General features: G+C 39.5%; 1 long non-coding RNA gene across 5 annotated transcripts in view; it reads left to right on the top strand.

The window, feature by feature from the left end:
* The window catches only part of LOC136792891 (uncharacterized), a 103,283-nt gene that overhangs the window by 39,112 nt on the left and 41,764 nt on the right, over positions 1-22,407 (top strand). For 4 of the 5 annotated variants that reach the window (XR_010837473.1, XR_010837470.1, XR_010837471.1 and 1 more), the window contains exons 2-3: positions 17,758-17,840; positions 21,060-21,223. This is a non-coding gene — a long non-coding RNA (uncharacterized lncRNA). Of the gene's footprint in view, positions 1-12,748; positions 12,781-17,757; positions 17,841-21,059; positions 21,224-22,407 lie in introns of those variants that run through there. The other variant, XR_010837472.1, reaches the window with a different exon arrangement.

The following is a 22,407-nucleotide window of genomic DNA, read 5'->3' as shown; positions in this document are numbered from 1 at the left end:
TGGTGTGAGAGGCACATGGGACAATGCCCTATAGGGAGCTCCTGGGCAGGCAGTTGGAGGGGACTGTCATCAAAGCAATCACTGTGCACATGGGCATAAACCCACAGGGCTGTGGGCACACAGAAGAGGACAACCAGTCAGCCAGTAGGCTCAGAAAAGGCTTTGCCCAGGAGGCTACCTACCTCTAAGCTGAACTTGAAGGTTCTCCAGAGGGGACCCCTGGGGAGATGGGGATGGAGGTGGAATAACAGCATCCTCCACAGAAGAAACTTTAGTTTAAAGGTCCCCAGTGGGGTCTGTGTGTGTGTGTTGCTATTCTAGTTTGTTTGGTTTTTGTTTTTTAAATTGAAGTGTAATTGACTAACGATGTTATATTAGTTTCAGGTGTGCAGCATAGTGATTTGCTATATTTATACATTACAAAATGATCACCATGATACACTCAGTTACCATCTTTCACCATACAAAGTTATTACAATAGTATTGACTATATTCCCTTTGCTGTGCATTACATCCCAGTGACATTTATTTTATAACTGGAAGTTTGTATCTCTTAATCTCCCTTATCTATTTCACTCTTTCCCCCTCCTCCCTCCCCTCTGGCAACCACCCATGTGGTCTCTGTATCTAGGAGTCTGTTTCTGTTTTGTTATGTTTGTTCATTTGTTTAGTTTTTTAGATTCTACCTATAAGTGAAATCGGATGGTATTTAATTTTCTCTGTTTGACTTATTTCACTTAGCATAATACCCTCTAGGTCCACCCATGTTGTTGTGAATGGCAAGAGTTCATTCTTTTTTATGGCTGAGTAATATTCCAGTGTGTGTGTGTGTGTGTGTGTGTGTGTGTGTGTGTGTGTGTGTGTGTATCTCACATTTTCTTTACCCATTCATCTATCAATGGACACTTATGTTACTTGCATATCTGGCCATTGTAAATAATGCTGCAATGAACACAGGGGGTACATATATCTTTTTGAATCAGTGTTTTTATTTTCTGCAGAAAAATGCCCAGAAGTGGGATTGCTGAATTGTACAGTAGTTCTATTTTTAATTTTTTGAGGAATCTCCAAAATGTTTACCATAGAGACTGCACCAATTTACCTGCCCACCAATGGTGTATGAGGTTCCCTTCTTTCCACATTCTCACCAACACTTGTTATTTCTTGTCTTTTTGATGATAGCTAATCTGACAGGTGTGAGTTGATATCTCATTGTGGTTTCGATTTGCATTTCCCTGATGATTAGTGATGTTGACCATCTTTTTATATGCCTGTTGGCCATGTGTATGTCTTCTTTGGAAAAATGTCCATTCAGGTCCTCTCCCTATTTTTAAATTAGGTTGATTTTTTTTTCTATTGAGTTGTATGAGTTCTTTGTATATTTGGATATTAACCCCTTATCAGATATATCATTTGCAAATATCTTCTCTCATTCAGTAGGCTGCCTTTTTTGTTTTGTTGTTAGTTTCCTTCACTGTGAAAAAGCTTTTTAGTTTGATGTAGTCCCATTTGTTTAGTTTTGCTTTTGTTTACCTTGCCTAAGGTGACATATCCAAGAAAATGTTGCTAAGACCCAATGTCAAAGAGCTTACTGCCTATATTTTCTTCCAGGACTTTTGTGGTTTTAAGTCTTGCATTTAAGTCTTCAATCCATTTTGAGTTTATTTTTGTATGTGGTGTGAGAAAGTAGTCCAATTTGATTCTTTTGCATGTAGCTGTCCAGTTTCCCAACACCACTTATTGAAGAGGCTGTCTTTTCCCCATTGTATATTCTTGCTTCCTCTGTAATTGACCACATAAGTGTGGGTGTATTTCTGGGCTTTCTATTCTGTTCCACTGATCTATGTTTCTGTTTTTATGCCAGTACCCTACTGTTTTGATTACTGTAGCTATGTAGTATAGCTTGAAATCAGGGCATGTGATACCTCCAGCTTTGTCCTTTCTCAAGATTACTTTGGTTATTCAGGGTCTTTTGTATTTCCGTACAAATTTTAGAATTATTTTTTTCTAGTTCTGTGAAAAATGTCCTTGGTATTTTGATAGGAATTGCACTGAATCTTTATATTGCCCTGGTAGTATAATAATTTTAACAATATTAATCTTCCAATCCATAAGCATGGTATGTTTTTCCATTTGTTTGTGTTGTCTTCAATTTCTTTCATCAATGTCTTATAGCTTTCTGAGTCCTGATCTTTTAGTCTGTTATAGGCAACATGTATATGGATTTTGGTTTTTTATCCATTCAGTGACTCTATGCCTTTCCATTTACTTTAAAATAACTATTGATAGGTATGTACTTATTGCCATTTTGTTAATTGTTTTTCTTGGTTTTGTACATCTTTTTTGTTCTTTTCCTCTTCTTTTACTATTTTTCCTTGTGATCTGATGACTTCTTTTTTTTTTTTTTTTTTTTTTTTTTGCGGTATGCGGGCCTCTCACTGTTGTGGCCTCTCCCGTTGCGGAGCACAGGCTCCGGACGCGCAGGCCTAGCAGCCATGGCTCACGGGCTTAGTTGCTCCGCGGCATGTGGGATCTTCCCGGACCCGGGCACGAACCCGTGTCTCCTGCATCGGCAGGCGGACTCTCAACCACTGCGCCACCAGGGAAGCCCCTGATGACTTCTTTAATGTTATGTTCAGATTGCTTTCTTTTTTTTGTATGTGTATCTTTATAGATTTTTGATTTGTGCTTACCATGAGGTTCATATATAACAAACCATATATATCCCATATATATATATACACACACACGACTATTTTAAGTTGATGATGTCTTAAGTTCAAATTCATTCCAACAACCCTGCATTTTTATGCCTTCCCCCCCATCTGTAATGTTTTTGACATCATATTTTACATCTTTGTTTTGTTTTGTGTTTATCTTAACTACTTATTGTAGATATAGATGATTTTACTACTTTTGTCTTTTAAACTTCCTGCTAGCTTTATAAATGTTTGATCTAGTACCTTTACTGTATTTTTGCCTTTACTAATGAGGGTTTTCCTTTCATAATTTTCATATTTCTAGTTGTGATCTTTTTTTTTTTTGCTTAGTGAAGTCCCTTTAACATTTCTTATAAAACTGGTTTAGTAGTGCTGAACTCTTTTAGCTTTTGATCGTCTGTAAAACTTTTGATCTCTCCACCAAATATGAACGAAAGCCTTGCCATGTAGTGTATTCTTGGCTGTAGGTTTTTCCCTTTCAAGACTTTAAATATACTGTGCTTTTCTACCCTGCAACGTTTCTGCTGAAAAGTCAGCTGATAGTCTTATGGGGGTTCTCTTGTATATAACTAGCTGCTTTTCCTTTGCTGCTTGTTTAAGATTCTCTCTTTATCTTTAATTTTTGCCATTTTAATTATAATGTGTCTTGGTGTGGACCTCTTTGGTCTCTCTGTGCTTCTTGGACCTGGATGTCTGTTTCCTTTCCCAGGTTAGGGAAGTTTTCAGCTATTATTTCTTTAGCTAAGAAGAAATAACTTCTCTGCCCCTTTCCTTCTCTCTTCTTCTTTTGGCACCCCTATAATGTGAATGTTAGTATGCTTCATGTTGTTTCACAGGTCTCTTAAATGATCCTCAATTAAAAAAATTATTTTTTCTTTTTTCTGTTCAGCTTGGGTGATTTCTACTACTCTGTCTTCCAGTTAATTCCTCAGTACTATCTAATCTTAATAGTTGATTCCTTCAAGTGTACTTTTTATTTTACCTATTGTATACTTCAGCCCTGTTTGGTTCTTCTTTATATTTTCTAACTTTTTGTTAAACTCTAAACTTTTTGTTCATCCATTCTCCTGAGTTCATTGAGCATCTTTATTACCATTACCTGGAACTTTATTGAGTAGATTGCTTATATCTACTTTGCTTAGTTCTTCTGCGGTTTTGTCTTATTCCTTTGGAACATGTTCCTCTGTCTCCTCATTTTGCCTAATTCTCTGTGTCTATTCCTATGAATTGGGTAGGTCACTTATGTTTCCCATCTTGGAGAAGTGGCTTCATGTAGGAGACATCCTATAGGGCCCAGCAGCACACTCACCTCTGGTCATCAGAATGATATGGCCTAGGGGTTCCGTATATGTGGACAGCATGGGCCCTTCTGTTGTGGGGAGGTTAACTACTATGAGTGTGCTTGTAGGCAGGGCTGGCCCCCAGCCTTGTTGGCTACCAGGCCCTGCCTTGAGTGGTAGCTGCTGGCCGCTGGTGCGTGGGGCCGTGTCCCAGCATAGCTGGCTGTGTGGCCTGGGTAGGGGGGTCCCAGGACTGATACTAGCCCACTGGTGGGTGAGGTTGAGTCCTGGCACAGCTGGCCGTGTGGTCTGAGGGTCCTGGGGCTGGCTCGCTGGTGGACGGGAGAGCTTCCAGGGCTAATAGCCTAGAGGGAGGACTCCAAAATGGTGCTTGCCAACACCAGTGTCCTTGTGGTAGTACGAGCTCCTCAAGTTTCTGTTGCCAGCATGTATGTCCCCAGGGTGAGCTCCAGTTGTCTCCTGCCTCTCCAGGAGTCTCTCCAAGATCAGCAAATGGGTCTGACCCAGGCTCCTTTCAAATTACTGCCTCTGCACTGGGTCTCAGATCATGTGAGATTTTGTGTGTGCCCTACAAGAACAGAATCTTTGTTTCCTACTGCCCTCCAGATCTCCTTTATGTAAGCCCTGCTAGCCTTCAAGGCCAGACATTCTGGGGGTGTTTCTTCCTGGTGCAGGACCCCAGGGCTGGGGAACCCAGCATAGGGCTTAGATCCTTGGCTCCTTGGTTAGAACCTCTGCAATTGTGATTACCCTCCCGCTTGTGCATTGTCTACCCTGGGTTTGTGGATCTTGACTATACTGCATCTCTGCCCCTCCTACCCATCTTGTTCTGGTTCCTTCTTTATATCTTAAATTGTAGAAGATTTTTCTGCTAGTGTTCAGGTTGTCCTCATTGTTAGTTATTCTGTAAATCACTATAATTTTGGTATGCCCATGGGAGGAGGTCTTCCTACTCCATCATCTTGGCCATCTCCCTGTTTTGGTTTGGTATTAACTCCAGCTGAGAATCAGTGCTTTTACTTTGTGAAACTAGTCACCTAATTGGATTTCTTATGTTTACTGACACCTTTGGATTTATTCCTACCTATTATTCTGTAATCTCTATTTTACACCTATTTGGATTTTTTCAGATATAATAAAGGAAAAAAATTCTGATTATGTAGCTTCCCCTCAGTATCCATGGAGGACTGGTTCCAGGACTTGCTTCGGATACCAAAATCTGCTGATACTCAAGCCCCATAGTTGGCCCTCCATATCTGTGTGTTCCACATCCATGGATTCAACCATCTATGGATCATAAACGTAGTACACAGAGGGCCAGCTGTACTTTGTCCCTATCCCTATCTTCACTTTGCAATGTGCCATCACTTACTAGAAATCACCCTGGAACAAAACGAAGATTATAACAAGCCATGATATAAGTGGGGGAAACCCTGGGGTTTGAATAGGCATTAAGAAATTAACTTGTAATACAAAAGTGAAAGGCTTGGGCTTTTGGTTTTGAAAGCACAAACATTAATCTTTTATTTTTATCAAAGTTATACATATGCATAGTTAAAAAGTCAACTAGGTCTATAAGGTTTTGTTAAGAGAAACACCAGTCTCCTATCCCTGAAGCAAGCACTCTCCTCTTCCAGCTGACTCTTTCTGTGTTTGCCTCATATCTCCAAATAACGTGAAAGCACAGCTACACCTTGATTCTCCCTTCAATTTTTTTGTATATTATATGTTAACCTCCTATTACAGAAGGTGAGAATTTAGTTCTCTTTTCTCTCCCTACTCCATCATCCCACAGATGCATTTCTGATTTTCCCACATGCCCACCCTCTCAAAGTGGCTACACTGCAATATAACAAGCGTGTATGCCATCCATAGTGGAACCATTTAAGATAACTGTGATTACTTTTCTATATAATTTCTTATTTTCCCTGGATTACCAGTGTCCTGTTTTTCTCCTTTGCTTAGTTAAAAAATTTTTTTGGAATGTATTTAGGAATTCGACCACACAATCGCCATCATTTATCTAATTGCCTCCCCAGATGTTTATTCACATTAGGTATTCTATTGAGTTCAACTTCTTGAAGAACTTTCTCCTGGAACCTGAGCTACTCCCATCTAGATGGTGCCCTCTGTGACTGGTGCTTAGCCATCATCCCAGATCTGCCTTTATCCAGAATCCCCATCTCCTTTCTGTGCTGCAGATCCTATTTCCCATCTCCCATTTTTTCCTTTTTCTCATTTTGCTCTCTTGCTCCACTACGTTTTCTAGTAGCTTCCTGAGAAAAGATGAGTGGAAGGTAACTTTTAGTGTTGTATTAGTCAGCTTGGGTTCCCATAACAAAACATCACAGACTGGGGGGCTTAAACAACAGAAACTCATTTTCTGATAATTGTGGAGACTAAAAGTTCCTGGGGAGAGCTCTCTTCCTGGCTTGTAGGCAGCCACCTTCTTGCTAAAGAAGAGCTGAACATATGGTTTCATCTAGGCTTTACTTATATGAAACCTTTTGGAAATAAAGGGCACCCTTCTGTCTTATGGACATTTCAAACTTGCTGTAGCATTCTTGGGTCACTCTGAGTATTTTCCTTTTGTTTTTTAATAAAGGATAATCAGTTTTCTGCTATATGATCTATGTCACGTGAAAAATTAGAAAGGAAATCCACTCTGTGCTTTCTCTTTATAGGTCAGCTCACTTAATCCTCACACAACTCTATAAGTATTATAACTATTATCCTTTTACAGACAAAGGAACTGAGCCTCAGAGAGGTCAAATTAGTTGCTTAAGATCACACAGCTAGTTGGCACCATAACCAAGTGTGAAGCCAGATCTGTTTGTCTCTCAAGGTCCATTGATGCCCTGGTTCATCTTTCCCCATACAGCTAGAAGGGATAAACTAAGACCATTCCTATATGTTTATGTCCCTAATCCTTTTAATTCTCATTTTTTCAATATCTTCCATCTGAACTCTTCTGTTTTGAAGCTTGATCTTATCTAGAAATTAATATTAAGTTGCTTATCCATACCCTTTAATCATTATCAGATGTTTATTTATTTATTTACTTGTTTACTTATTTATTTATTTTTTTGGGTGTGTTGGGTCTTCGTTTCTGTGCGAGGGCTTTCTCTAGTTGCGGCGGGCGGGGGCCACTCTTCATCATGGTGCGTGGGCCTCTCACTGTCGCAGCCTCTCTTGTTGCGGAGCATAGGCTCCAGATGTGCAGGCTCAGTAGTTGTGGGTCACGGGCCTAGTTGCTCCGTGGCATGTGGGATCTTCCCAGACCAGGGCTCGAACCCATGTCCCCTGCATTGGCAGGCAGATTCTCAACCGCTGCACCACCAGGGAAGCCCAGATAAGTTTTTAATACAGTGTTTTTCAAGCTAAATGTCCTAACCTTTTAGTGGGCTATGAAATAAATATAAGGATTGAAAATAGCATTTAAAAATGATATTGTAATAGAATAAGAATTATTCCTGTTCCTTTGAATATTTATATGACTATTCACTGCATGCAGAAAGGAATAAACACTGTTACACATGTGCATATTTGTATTCTGGGTTATGAAGTAAAGTGTTCTTCGTATTCTGGGTCATGATCAGAAAAAGATTCCTGACTCATTCCACACTGCCTTTCACAAACAGTCCAAACCATTTTTTAGCATATACATTTTAAAACGTATTTTGAACAAAATATACAATTTGCATGTGCTGAAAAGCCATCATGATCTGCCCCCTGCCACCCTATTGGCAGCCATTTTGTCCATAAACACTTTATATTTTAGACATACCAAATTAATTTTACAAAACGACATTATTGACTTGTATATCCAATAAAATGCACTCATCCTAAATCACAGCTTTATGTGCTTTGTATATACTTGTTTAACCACCATTGTAAATCAATACACGCAGCACTTTCATCATCCTTAAAAGTTCCCTGTGCACCTACTCTCCAATCCCAGCCGCAGGCCACCACTGAACTGCTTTTCTATAGCGGTGAGGTAATCTTGTCTTTTCTAGAGTTTCATATATAGGATATGACATATGTAATCTTTGTGTCTTTGTTCACTTAGAATAGTGCTTTTGAGACAACAATGTTCTTACAGGTATCTGTAGGCCATTCTTTTTATGGATAGGTAGTATTCCATTGTATGACTATAGCAGAATTTATCTGTTCACCTGAAAGTAAATGTTTGGTGTGTCTCCAGTTTTTGCTTATTATTAATAAAGCTGCTATGAACATTTTGGTAAAATCTTTTGTGTGATCATTTTGAGGTGGGGTAAATACCTCAGAGTATAATTGCTACATTGTGGTACATCTAGGTTTAACTCTATAGGAAATTACCAATCTGTTTTTCAAAGTGATTATATTATTTTATATTTCCACTTGCAATGCCTGAGTGTTCTAGCTGCTCCATATTCGTGGTTATGTCAAATTTTTAATTTTAGCTCTTCTAGTAGGTGTGTGGTAGTATCTCATTGTGGCTTTAACTTGCATTTCTTTGATGACCAGGAATGTTGAGCATCTTTTCATGTACTTATTGGCCTTTTGTTTATTTTCATTTGTGAAGTGTCTGTTCAAATCTTTTGCCCATTTTTTCCTCGGGTGCGTTGCCTTTTTGTTACCGAATTGTGTTTGTATATTCTGAATAGAAATTCTTTGTTGGATATATGCATCGTAAACATCTCCTTCTCATCTTTGGTTTATCAATTCATTTTCTGAATGATGTATTTTAAAGAAAAAATACTTTGAATTTGCATAAACGTATCAATTTAATTTATACATTGATAAGTGTATCAATTTTTTATTGTTAGTGCTTTTTATATCCTCAGAAATCTTTGCCGATCCCAAGATCATGAAGGTTTACTTGCATGTTTCCTTTGAGACATTTTACAGATTTAGATATTACATTTAGGTCTATGATCCATTTCAAGTTAGTTTTTGTGTATGATAGGAGTTATGGATCGAGGTTAATTTTTTCCCCATGTGTAGCTGCTCCAGCACCATTTACTGCAAAGTCTGTCTTTATCTCCATTGAACTATCTTTTGCACGTTTGTCAAAAATCAATTTTTCGTATGTGTGTGCATCTATTTCTGGACTTTCTCTTCTATTCCAATGGAAATAGACAATATTCTATATGTCTACACTTACACTAGCACTACTCTGTCTTGATTACTGTAGATTTATAGTAAGACTTGAAATCAGGTAGTGTAAATCCCCTAATTTTGTTCTTCTTTTTCAAATTCGTTTTGGCCATTCTAGGACCTTTCCATTTCCATATATATTTTAGAATCTATTGGTCGTTTTCTACCAAAGACTTGCTGGGGTTTAGACTGTAATAATTGATCTGAAGCTACAAATCAATTAGGGGAAAGTTTACATCTTATCAATATTGATCATTCAGTTCATGAACAGGGTATACCTCTTGATTAATTTAGCTCTCTCCTTTCTCTTAGGAATGTTTTTTAGTTGTCAGAATACAAATATTGCACTTATATTATCAGATTTGTCCCTAAATTTTTAATGTTTCTCTACACTATTATAAATTTTAAAATTTCACTTTCCAATTTTTAAAATAGACTTTATATTTTAGATCACTTTTAGGTTCACAGCAACTGAGAGGAAGGCACAGAGATTTCCTGTATATCCCTCTCCCCTACATATGCACAGCCTCCCAGCTACCAAAATCCCACACCACAGTGGTGTGTTTACTAGAATCAGTGAATCAACAATGACACACTATTATCACCCAAAGTCCATAGTTTACATTATGGTTCACTCCTGGTGTTGTACAGCCTATAGGTTTTGACAAATGTACAATGACATGTATTCACCATTATTGCATCATGCAGAGTAGTTGCACTGTCCTAAAAATCCTTTGCCTTTATTCATCGCTCCCTCCCTCCTTAATCCCTAGCAACTACTGATCATTTTACTATTGCCATAGTTTTGCCTTTTCCAGAATGTCATATCGTTGGAATCACACAGTATATAGCCTTTTACAGATTGGCTCTTAATTTAGTGATATGGAGTTAAGTTTCCTGCATGTCTTTTCATGGCTTGATAGCTCATTTCTTTTCAGCACTGAATAATATTCCACTGTCTGGATGTACTACAGTTTATTTATCCATTCACTTACTGAATGACATCTTGGTTGCTTCCAAGTTTTCACAATCAGGAACAAAGCTATTATAAATATCCATGTGCAGGTTTGTGAGGAGATAAGTTTTCAACTTATTTGGATAATACAAATATGCATAATTGCTCATCATATGATAAGGGTATGTTTAGTTTTGTAAGATACTGCCCGATTGTCTTCCAAAGTGGCTGTATCATTTTACATTCCCATCAGCAATGAACGAGAGTTCTAGCTGCTCCTCATCCTCACTGGCATTTGGTATTGTCAATATTTTGAATTTTGGCCATTCTAATATACGTGTAGTGGTATCTCATTGTTGCTTTAATTTGTAATTCCCTAATGATGTAGGATGTTGTACATCTTTTCATTTGTTTATTTGACATCTGTATACATTCTTTGGTGAAGTATCTGTTCAGATTTTAAAATCTGGTTGCTTATTTCCATGTTGTTGAATTATAAGTGTTCTTTGAATATTTTTGATAACAGTCTTTTATCATATATGTGTTCTGTTAATATTTTCTCCCAGGCTGGTGGCTTATTTTCTCATTCTCTTTTTTTTTTTTTTTTTTTTTCCTCTCTCATTCTCTTGACAATGTTTTTCTCAGAGCAGAAGTGTTCAATTTTAATAGAGTCCAGCTTATCAATTATTTCTTTCATGGATCTTGCCAATTATTTTTTTGCCAATAAAAAATGTAATTGATTTTTAATATCGACCTTGTATGTTATCTTACTATACAGTTGACCCTTGAACAACATGGTGATTAGGGGTGTTGACCCACCACGAAATCCCCAATCCACGTAAACTTATAGTCAGCCCTCCTTATACTCCATTCCTCCATATCTGTGGTTCTGCATCTGTGGATTCAACCAACTGGGGATCGTGTAGTAATTGTAGTATTTATCAATACTTTGAAAAAAGAAAACTCTGTGTAAGCAACATGTGCGGTTCAAACCTGTGTTGTTCAAGGATTAACTTTACTCACTTATTAGCTCTTTTATTATTTGTTGTATTAGGAATTTTTTTGTAGAATCCTTAGAATTCTATAAAACACAATCACGTCATATGTAAATAAAGATACTTTGGCTTCTTTTTTTACAATCTGTATACCTTTTTTTTCTTACCTTGTTGCATTGGCTAGAACTTACAGTACAAAATTGAATGGAAGTGGTGAAAGCAGATATTCTTGCATTATTTTGAATTTTAGGGAAAAAACATTCAGTCTTTCACCATTAAATATGATGTTAGCTCTAGATTTTCTCAACACTATATCAGGTTGAGAAAGTTCCCTTTTATTTCTAGTTTTTTTGTGATTTTCTTTTTATTATGAAAAGATGTTGAATTTTTTCAGGTGCTTTTTCTGTATCTGTTGAGATGATTATATATTTTTATCTTGTTTAGTTTGTTAATATAGTGAATTATATTGACTGATTTCCAAATGCTAAAACAACCTGGCATTGCTAAGAAAAAAAAAGTCCCAGTTGATCAGGAGGTATTATCCTTTTTATGTGTTGCTGGATTCAATTTGCTAATATTTTGTTAAGGATGTTTGTGTCTATATTCATGAGAGTATTAATCTATAACTTTTTTATGTTATATAGGTTTAGTTTTGGTCTCAGGGTAATCTTGAACTCATAAAATCAGTTTTAAAATGTTGCCTCCTCTTTTATTTTCTGAAAGAGTTTGTATACAATGGGTATTATTTCTTGCTTAGATGTTTGGTAAAATTCACAGGTGAAGTTGTCTGGACCTGGAGTTTTATTTTTGTGGAAATTTTGAAATATTAATTCAGTTTCTTTATTTGATGTAGGTCATTTCAGATTAACTCTTCTTTAGTGAGCTGTGATAGTTTGTGTCTTTTAAGGACTTTGTCTATTTCATCTAAGTTGTGAAATTTATGGGTATGACATTGTTCATAATATGCTGTTATTATCCTTTTAATGTTTGTAGGATCTGCTTGCATTTTCACTTCTGACTTTGGCAATTTGTGTTATCTCCCTTCTTTTCCCTGTTTTCAATTTTATTGATCATTTCAAAAAATATGCTTTTGATTTTATTGTTTTCTCAATTGCTTTCATGTTTTCTAATTCATCAATTTCTGCTGTTACCTTTATTATTTTGTCCCCTTCTGATTTGGATTTATTTGCTCTTTTTTTAAAAAAAAGTTTAATGTGGAAAGTTAGATCTTTGATTTGAGATTGTTCTCTTTTTCTAATGTGAGCATTTTAATGCTGTAAAATTTCCTCTTGGTACTGCTTTAGCTGCATCCCACACATTCTGATATACTGTGTTGTCATTTTCATACATTTCAAAATATTTTAAAAGTTCTCTTATGAATTTTTTCTTTGACCTGTGAATTGCCTAGAAGTGTGCTTCTTAATTTCTAAATATTTGGTGGTTTTTATATAGCTCTTTGTTATTAATTTCTAATTTAATTCCATTTGGGTCAGAAAAATATCTTACTAACTTATTTATTGCTGTTTGTTTTCTCTTTTCAATTTTTAAAATTCTTCTCTTTTTCTCTCTGGACTGGCTTGCTTTGCTTCAGAATGCTTATGGAATAAAAAGACTGCTCCAATCCTGGTTCTGTATGACCTCTCAGCTCTAGGGTCCAACATCAGGTAATTGCTGGAACCCAATTCTAAATTCTCTCAGTAGAGTGTCTGATTGGATCAGCTTGCATCAGGTCCAATCAGCTGTGGCCAGGGTAGTTGCTGGCACATAGAATTAACAAGGAGGTCTGGTTTATCCCTTTAGCAGGACTGTGGATAAAACCAGTTTAGGAAAAAATGGCACACAGACTGGATAGCACTCCAAAAGTTCTTGTACACTTATTCAAAACAAGAATTTGTCATATTTTAGAGTTGATGGGAAAACAAAAAATCTTAGAATAAAATTGTAACACAGACCTTCAAAGAGCATGGCTCTTTCAATGGTTCCCTGATGGTTAAGTTTGATTTTTCATGTTGGAGTAAGCAGTGGTATTACAGGGGCAATTGAGAGTCATAGAATAAACATGGTGCATCTTCTTGAACCTTTAATTTTATTAGACATTGTGGGAGGATTTTATATTAAAAGAAACATGCGTATATGATAGAGTAGACTGAAAATCAGTCAAGATTTTTAAAGACATGGAATAGAACTTGAATTTCATGCTGGCGGATGAGTCCTTTGTGGAAAAGATCCTGTAGGTTCCTTATTAGAAGCCATGGAAAACTTCATGAATAATGTCAGGAATTCTATGTAGAATCATAATCCTCACCCTTGTTAGCTTTTTAAAAAAAAGTTAATTTTGTTATTTATTTATTTATTTTTGGCTGCGTTGGGTCTTTGCTGCTGTGCGCCGGCTTTCTCTAGCAGCGGCAAGCGGGGGCTACTCTTTGTTGTGGTGCACAGGCTCTAGGCATGTGGGCTTCAGTAGTTGTGGCACGTGGGCTCAGTAGCTGTGGCTCGCAGGCTCTAAAGCGCAGACTCAGTAGTTGTGGTGCATGGGCTTAGTTGCTCTGTGGCATGTGGGATCTTCCCGGACCAGGGCTTGAACCTGTGTCCCCTGCATTGGCAGGTGGATTCTTAACCACTAAGACACCAGGGAAGCCCCCTTGTTAATTTTTAAGTAATATTTTCATCTTTATCAAGTACAGCCTGTGTGAATATCTGACATTTAATACCATGCTGGATTCTCCAGGGCTTCTTGATTCATAGGCACAGAGGAAAGGATACCAATCATGAGATTAATCTCAGCATTTTTATTGCATACCTGTGACATACTAGGTTAAGAATGTTTTCCAAATACAGTTTCTTTTGCATTTGCCTTGCTAAGATAAATGGGACGGAAGTAGGGAAGACAGGGGTGGAGGTAAATGGAAATGACAAAGCTATTTCCAATCTTTAAAGAGAAAAAGGATGGGGATGTGAGAAGAGAGTGAGAGCGTGTTCAAGAAGCGATACTTAGCACTAGGTGTGCCGTCTAATTAGGGTGCCCAGGGACAATGACTTGACAATCACCAAGGTGAGTAAACACAGACAACTCCTGGGTCCAAGCCCATGTTCATGACCTCACCCCATACCTTTAGTCCTTCTTCCTGCTCAAGTCTGTAGCTAAGCAATCACAAAAATGGCAACAAAATACCAAGAACAACTGGAAAAGGAAATGAGAATTTATTATTAGCCTCAATTTTCTTTGGGGGAAATACTGCAGAGTACTCTTATGTGTGAGAGGAAGGCCCAGATTACATGATGAATCCCATCAGGACATGCAGACTGTGAAGTGGTACAATGTAGTCACTTTAGGTGTTTTCCTCCAGCTATGAAGGCATGAATATTGAATGGAGTTTGAGAGACAGTGAAGCTTTGTATAAATGGTAGACCTCTGGGATGTTGAAAGAGATGCATTCTAGAATATGAAGCTTCATGAATAGCTAGCCTAGAAACACCTGCTCTGCTCTGTGCTTGATCCCTAATGCTCTACCCTTAGAGCTGGGTCAGCTTGATTCTTTGAACCTTTTGAAATTGTAAGCATCCCTGGGAAGGGTGTTAACTTTTCTTGTCATTGTGTGGTTGTGCAAGTAGAAAGGAGATTAGAATATGGCAGATGATCCTTGTTCTAGTTACAGCTCTGCAGCTAGATTTCTGTTACCATGGGTATGACAACTCTTTCAATTTCCATGACCTCATCTGTACAGAAAGAGGCTGAACTAGAAGGTCTCTAATGTTCCTTTCAGGTTCCACTTTGTATGAGTCAATGAGGAAAGACTGTGTGGGCAGGAACATTTAGAGTGGGGATATGGGTGAGCAAGCAGGTTTATACCCTCGGGGCAAAGGGCCCAGAACAGAAAGTCAGGCACCCAATGCCAAATTTTCTTATGCTATTTATGTCAAGGAAAACCCCTGAGGCTATATATCTAAATTACCATAACAGTCATAAAAACTATTGTTAGTGCCTGTTCTGTGCTCCTGCTGTCTTATTACCCTTTACCTTAAGTATTCATGACTGAGGAGAATTGCTGATGTGTGGGACCATGGCACATGCATCTCTGAGTAGTTCCTCACTGCTACTTGAATCCTAAATCCTATAAACATCCTTGAGAATCAGCTAGTGCTCATTTGCCCCTATGGTGCGGTGGGACAGATGTGTTTATAATTATCCAGCCTATTAGTCTTACCTCATCTCAAGAATTTGCCAGGCAGAAAAGGTGACAATGGACCTGCACTGGGATGGAAGCAAATTCAAGTACAAAGAGTCATGAAGGTATGGGATACCCAGATGGAGGTGTCCAGCAGGCATTTGGAAGTATGGGTCCAGGGCCAAGGAGAGAGCTGGATGTAGGAGTTATTTATACACAAGGTGTAGTTGGTGGCCATGACCTTCTAAAATTTTTTAAACATATTCATTGTGTATTTTATTTCTTATAATCTACAGGTGACACAGAACTAGAAAAAAATATTTGAAGCATTTAAGTGTGTCAGAGTCCTAAACGTGACTACTTCTGGTCAAGTGGCTCAGGAGAGGGTTAGGGCTGAAATTAGAGTGTGTCTGGATGAGAATATTTTTTCATTCTGATTGTGTTCCTCCTACACATCTCCACTTGTAGAACAGGGACAGTTCGGTCTCAGTCTCATTTGAATTGAGACAGAGTTCCCTAGGCAGTAGGAGGTTTGGGGAGGGTCTTCAGGGTCTGCAGAATGGAGGTGCAGGGGTGAGAGGTAAGCAGGATGTGAAGGGGGAGGGACCTGGTACCAATTTCTTCCGTGTCCTCAGGAAGGTTAGCTGCTGGGACTCCTCCCCTATTTTCCTGGCCTTTCCCACTCTGCTCCAGTAAGCTCAGGGTCTCTTTGCAAAGAGGCTGGAGCTCTCTGGCTAGAGGTACCCTGCTGACTTAGAGACACGTGGAGACAATTAACTGGTAGATTCTGCCACAACCTACTGACCTCCTTATGGGAACTGCTGTAAAGATAAAATGACTTACTGTTTTTTTAAAAAAAATTATCTTAGTGTCTCTGGTACCTATAACTTTGTACACTATAATCATGACATTTGTGTTTATCATTAGTATTGCAGCTGAAAACATCCTCTTTTCTCCCCTCTTGATCGTGCCGTGGAGCATCTGTAGTCAGGTTATCACCTTTCTCAGAAAATGCTCTCTGTAAACACCCAATGTTGGCGAGTTAGGCTGGGCCGTTTGCACACCCCTTTTTCCCCAGTACGGCGGGCACCATCTTCTACTTCCTACTCCAGCTTGGGGGAGGATGGTTTTATGCCACCGATACCTCATTTGTCAGTGCTGTCTTTTGAATCTCCCTCCCCACATCTACTATGACAGAGCTTGAATAATTGTTTTCATTCAGCCATTGAGCCCATTACTTCTTTGACCAGAAGGCTAAACCCAAGTATCTCTGACTCCTGTGCTGTCATTAACATGCTTCTTGTTTAACTCAAAACAGCTGTTCCTCCTCCTCCTCTCATTCCCCAGTCTTTCCTCCTTAGACAAACTTTGCTTATCCAGAAACTTTGGGAAAAAAGTATTTTTGAATAAGCAGGAGTTCTGGAAAGATAAGGATTTGCCACTTTCAGTATGGAAACACCTTTACCTTTAACCATTTGAATGGAAATTTCTAAAATACATTGTTTAGTACCTTCTTAAGCAAAGGACACAGAACAGGATTTAACTTTTTCTTGATGTCTTGGGATCATTACAGTGAACCAAGGTTTTGTACTCTGCTGCCATACAGTGGGGCCCCGAGGGTCTTTTGGGGTAAAAGGGTCCTAGATTTCTGAAATTCTGAAGTTATTTTGTGAACTTTTTTTTTTTGAAGTGTAATGGATTTACAATGGTGTGTGAGTTTCAGGTGTACAGCAAAGCGATTTGAAGAATCTGAAAAAGAATATATATATTCCTTTTTTACATTCTGTCCCATTGTAGGTTATTAAAGTATATTAAAATTTCATAAACTTTTAAATTGACTGTCTCCGTGCTTTTTATCAGGCCATTAGCTGCTGCTTCCCATTATCAATGTACCTATTTTGAGAAATTCTTTTTAAGACACTCTAATTTTCAATGTTTACCGTGAGCATAGAAGACCAATGCGCTCACACACACATATACAAACTCAAGCATGTGTGCACACGTGTGTTGTATTGGAACTGTGTGTAAAACAATTGTAAACAAGGACCTGAGAGTGTTCTATGAGTAAACTGAATAGATTGTGAGTCCTCTATTGGTTTCCCAGAAGCCATTTTTGTGAATGTTTTTGCTCATTTTAGAAATGGAAAGCTGCAAGACAAATCAATTGGATGTTGGTAAAAAGTTACTCCTAGATTTCTAGGAGCCACCTATTTTTCTAGAAACTTCTTCCTCAGTTTCATTCTTTGTTATCTCTTCATTCTGAAGTAGGCAACTGTCACTAAAAAGGGATTCCTTTGATGAGAGGTCCTCCATTCAATTGTCCCAACTTCACATGCAAACGATTTCACCCACTGTCTTTAAAAATATTATCATGATGTTTTCAAACCACTGTCATTTGAAAAAAGAAATCCACAGGTGCAAAAACAAATTGCAACCCCTAGAGCTAAATCTCTTCCTTTTTGTTCTCTTTGGCAGAGTTCTGTGGAAAGCTGAGTAAATGAACAGAGCCGTTTTGCAGAGTGTAACCCATACCAGCCCTATTGAGCAATGTCTTGAAGGTAAGTCCTTTTCAACTAAACAGAGGTATATTTTCTTTTATATTGTTGACTTTGACGCTGCAGCTTAGCAAAGAACACTTGAGCAACCTTTTCTGCCTCAATTGATCATCCGCTTAGAGCAGACATGCATTTTTCTCATCATTAAAGGGAAACCAAACCCATCAACGTAATCCCCCATTCTGCTTTGTTTCTCTCCAGTCCTTCATGCTGTAAATTCTGAAATATTAATGAAGGGATGTGAAAGCAGTGGGCTCTGTTCTCACACCCAGACCCATTGGGAGCAGGGGCAGGGCGTGGGAGGATGAGAAATGTCCTCATTTTGCAAAACAAAGTGTTTCTCCAAGTTGGGTTGTTGCTGAACTATCTGCCTCGAACTCTCCCAAGGTGCTCGTTTAAAATACAGATTCCTAGGCAGGTTCTACACCTACTGTATCAAAATTTCTGGATGATGGGGCTTTGTGGTTTGCATTTTAAATCAACCAGACAATGCCTTTGTTTTCTGCTGACCTACCGTTTTTTATGTGTCTGACTCTTACGTAAATACTAGAAACAAACTCAGTTAAATACTTAGAGAATACTAATCATAATTAAACTTTATTATCATAAGCATAATACCTTTCATTTATATAGCAGTATTTTAGAAAAGTATTTTATTGAAGTACAGTTGATTTACAATGTTGTGTTAATTTCTGCTGTAGAGAAAAGTGATTCAGTTATACATATATATATTCTTTTTCATATTCTTTTCCATTATGGTTTATCACAGGATATTGAATATAGTTCCCTGTGCTCTACAGTAGGACCAGTTGTTTATCCATTTTATATGTAACAGTTTGCATCTGCTAACCCCAAACTCCCAACCCGCCCCTCCCCCCAAGCTCACTCCCCCTTGGCAGCCATAAGTTTGTTCTCTATGTCTGTGAATCTGTTTCTGTTTCATAGGTAAGTTCATTTGTGTCATATTTTAGATTCTACATAGAAGTGATATCATATGGTATTTGTGTTTCTCTTTCTGACTTACTTCACTTAGTATGACAATCTCTAGGTCCATCCATGTTGCTGCAGATGGCATTATTTCATTCTTTTTTATGGCTCAGTAGTATTCCATTGCATATATGTACCACATCTTCTCTATCCATTACTCTGTCAATGGACATTTAGCTTGTTTCCACATCTTATTATAAAGATAAGGCTATTATAAATTATTATATAGCAACTTTTTTACCCTTTCAAAGTATTTTCCTATATGTAACCCTCTGAGGCAGGCAGGGGAGGTATTATTACCCCCATTTTACAGACATAATTGAGTTCCCTGTGGCTTAATGACTTGGGCAAACTGTGCTGGGACTTAGTAGCCTGAAGTCAGGACTGGCTTGCAAGTCTTCTAGCCTTATTTCACTGCACATTTGGTACTGTAAGACCTAAGACACAGAGCAAGGTTATTAAAGTGTCCCTTCGTAATAGAGCTGAGCTGAAATCAGTGCCTTCTGAGCTATTCCACATGCTGTTGAGGATGCTATGCATTTACTCCTAAGAGATGAAATCCGAGAGGGAGCCCTGGGCACCAATGAGTGATGGGAATCTCCAAAACAAAGAAAATCTCATTCCTTTTTCGTTCGCCCCCTTCAATTTTCTGATCTTTTTCCTCCACTCCTTCTTTCTTGTAAAGACTCAAGACACTGAAATAATTATATGAAATTAAGTCGGTAAAAACCGGGCTTGTTTCGTTAAGATTGATGTGTTAACATTCGGGGCAGTTTTCTCAGGACTCAGACTAGTATTTCTGAACTTGGCTTCAGGAGCCTTCCCCTTACCCAGGCAGGGTAGAATCTCCACGCCCCCAAAACTGTGTTTCTTCATTCCACAAGCCCTCCCTCTACGATGCAGCCTCACTGGCTGCAGAATGAGTGTAAAAATGTTTTTAGGTGCTTGGGATAGTTCTGGCTCTGGTCATGACCACCTACGGCAGAGAGAGCGAGACTGAATTCACACGGAGGGTTTCTTTGCATCACGTTGGACACTGAAGTTTGATTCTTCAGGATGGCGTGCCCCAGACTCTGGGAGTCTGGAGGAGGTGAGGGAAACACTTTCCAGCTCTACCTGCCTGTTCTTATCTCTGTATCAAGATAAGCAAGCTAGTTGGTTGTAAGCCAAAATAAATTTTGTCGTGCAAAGTGTAACGCTCTTCCAAAAAGTAATGACGGTAAAAAAAAGAGCAACCCTGCCTGTCACTTTCCCACTGTGTGCAGAAAATAAATGAAAGATGGAAAGACCCCTGGGCTTCTCTGTATTGGAAAATGGCTTGTGTGCTCGGTGCTGAATTTCTGTGTTCCTGAGGCTGCCCTGGAGGAGAGGAGTGGGGTCAGGTTCAGGAGGTGCCTGCTTGCCTTGACACATCATTCCTAATTATGGCGCCTTTGTAAACCCCTTCCCTTTCGCTTCACAGGGCTTGTAAAAGGCACCCACAAACCTCTGCCTTCCTGTGCCTCCCTGCCCGGAGGTAGAAATCCTCTTTTTGCAGGAAGTGCAGAGCAAAGTTCAAAGCTTTCTCCATCAAAAGAAAGTGCGCCTGATCCAGTGTAACGTGATTATGTGACAATTAGGCCAAAAAAAAAAAAAAAAAAAGTCAGGGCTACTGCATCGCTGGCTAGTTCTGGCTCCCTGCAATCTTCTCCTTTCTAAGAGATATTTATCACTTCCCTGTTCAGTAGAAAGGCGCACCCCCAAACCGTACACTATTTAGGGTCAAAGCAACTGGTAGCTTTGGGCTCTCTGGGACGGAGAGTTTTAAAGAGGTTGTGATGAAATGTCCCCACCAGATGCAGAGGCCATTAGATGAGCTTGAGGGGGAGAGGACAAAGAAAAAAGCGAGGGTTTGCAGACCCTGTGGCTCTGGTGATCTTCCTTATGACTGCCAGGCTTGTTTCCTCGCTATAAAACAAGCTCAGGGGAAGAGATGTGGGAACATATGTATATGTATAACTGATTCACTTTGTTATAAAGCAGAAACGAACACACCATTGTAAAGCAATTGTACTGCAATAAAGATGTTAAAAAAATAAATAAATAATAAAGATATGTTATATTAAAACGTATATATATAAAAAAAACAAGCTCAGTTCAACCGATGTTAGAAGAGGGTTAAAAGGGGTCATAAATCTTTCTGGGCATTGAAGATCCACGGAAAACTCAGCCTGATGTCTTTTACATCTGTTTCAGGCTCTCAGCCTCATCTGGCTCAGCTGCCTTTTCTCCAGCGATAACTCACAAGCCCCATTCAACCCGCTGAGTGGCGGGTATAGGGTGTCACCCCTCAGGGCACTGAGGATGAGGGCTGAGCGTCCGGGCAGCAGCCAGGCCCCCAAGGCTGGCCCGCTGACACCGTAAGTCTATACCCAGGGGCCGGTGGAGGGGAGGCCGCGGGGCTGACGGCGTAAGAGGGCATCGCGCACACACAGCCTGGAGAGGGGAGCCGGCGGCGGGTGGGAGAGCGCTGGCTGAGGTTGGTCACACGGAGATTGAATTTCAGCCGAACTAGATCAGAGCTGTGGGAATCCACCTTCTTCACACACAGCCGTCTCCTAGGAAGATGTGGGAGGGCGGCTGTGGAGACAGAGGCAGGCAGCTGCGATGCAATCCCGAAGTCAGCTCAGCTCGCAGCAGCTCGCAGCTGACTTTACCGTCTCCCTCGCCCCAGACGTCGTGGACTCCGGGGTTTTAGACTGAAAGGCTCCACGGTGTCAGGCAGAGATGGGGCGGTCAGCATTGAAAACACACCCTGGTTTGGGAGTGCTGAAAGGAGGGAAACCATGCTGTGTGTCTTTAAAGGAGGGAAAGCATGGTGATGGAAGCATGGGAAAGGCAGGGAACTTTTAGGTCCACAGTTGTACAAGGCAAACTCCAGAAGGGATTTTGATGGCTTTAACCCGTACCTTTAGGGTTTGGTGTTTGATAGCATTTCATTAACGTGCAACGTGACCTTTCAATACCATAGCTGTGTTTGCTGCTACGAACTGCTCCTCTAATCTCCTGGCTCTGCTTGATAACCTAAAGCCATTTCAGTGACTCAGAATACCAGCTTTTTTAGGGGAGACATTGGAGGAGTGGAAGATGGGGGGAAAGTTTTCAGATTAAAGCGGGAACACTTGCAGTCCTTATTCAAAGGGCAAGAAGTCAGCATCTTTGAAATCCACCCCCTCCGCAGGGGCGGGGACATCCTCTCCAGGAGACAGTGGGAACACACTTGTTCCTAAGCTGGCACCAGGGTGGCTTTCTCCAGGGCAGCGAGGGCCTGGCACTCTGTCCAAGCCATTTGAATCCAGGAGCCTTCAAATGGTCCTTTTTTCTTTTCCTGTCACTCAACGAGAGGCTGGAGGCAAAAATTCGGCCAGCAGCTTCCCCTGACCCAGGCAAAAAACAACCCGAGGCTTCCCAGAGCTCCGTAATCTTCTGGTTTGCACATCAATTTCAAGCTCACTGCTGCTGATGAGAAAATGACCTCGAACCATTGCTCACTAAATAGCCCATGTATTTTTTACCATGCAGTGTGCTTCCTGTATAATGCTCC

The sequence above is a fragment of the Kogia breviceps genome, chromosome 17, assembly GCF_026419965.1.
Source record: "Kogia breviceps isolate mKogBre1 chromosome 17, mKogBre1 haplotype 1, whole genome shotgun sequence".
Classification (NCBI taxonomy): domain Eukaryota; kingdom Metazoa; phylum Chordata; class Mammalia; order Artiodactyla; family Physeteridae; genus Kogia; species Kogia breviceps.
This window is presented reverse-complemented; position numbering and strand designations above follow the sequence as displayed.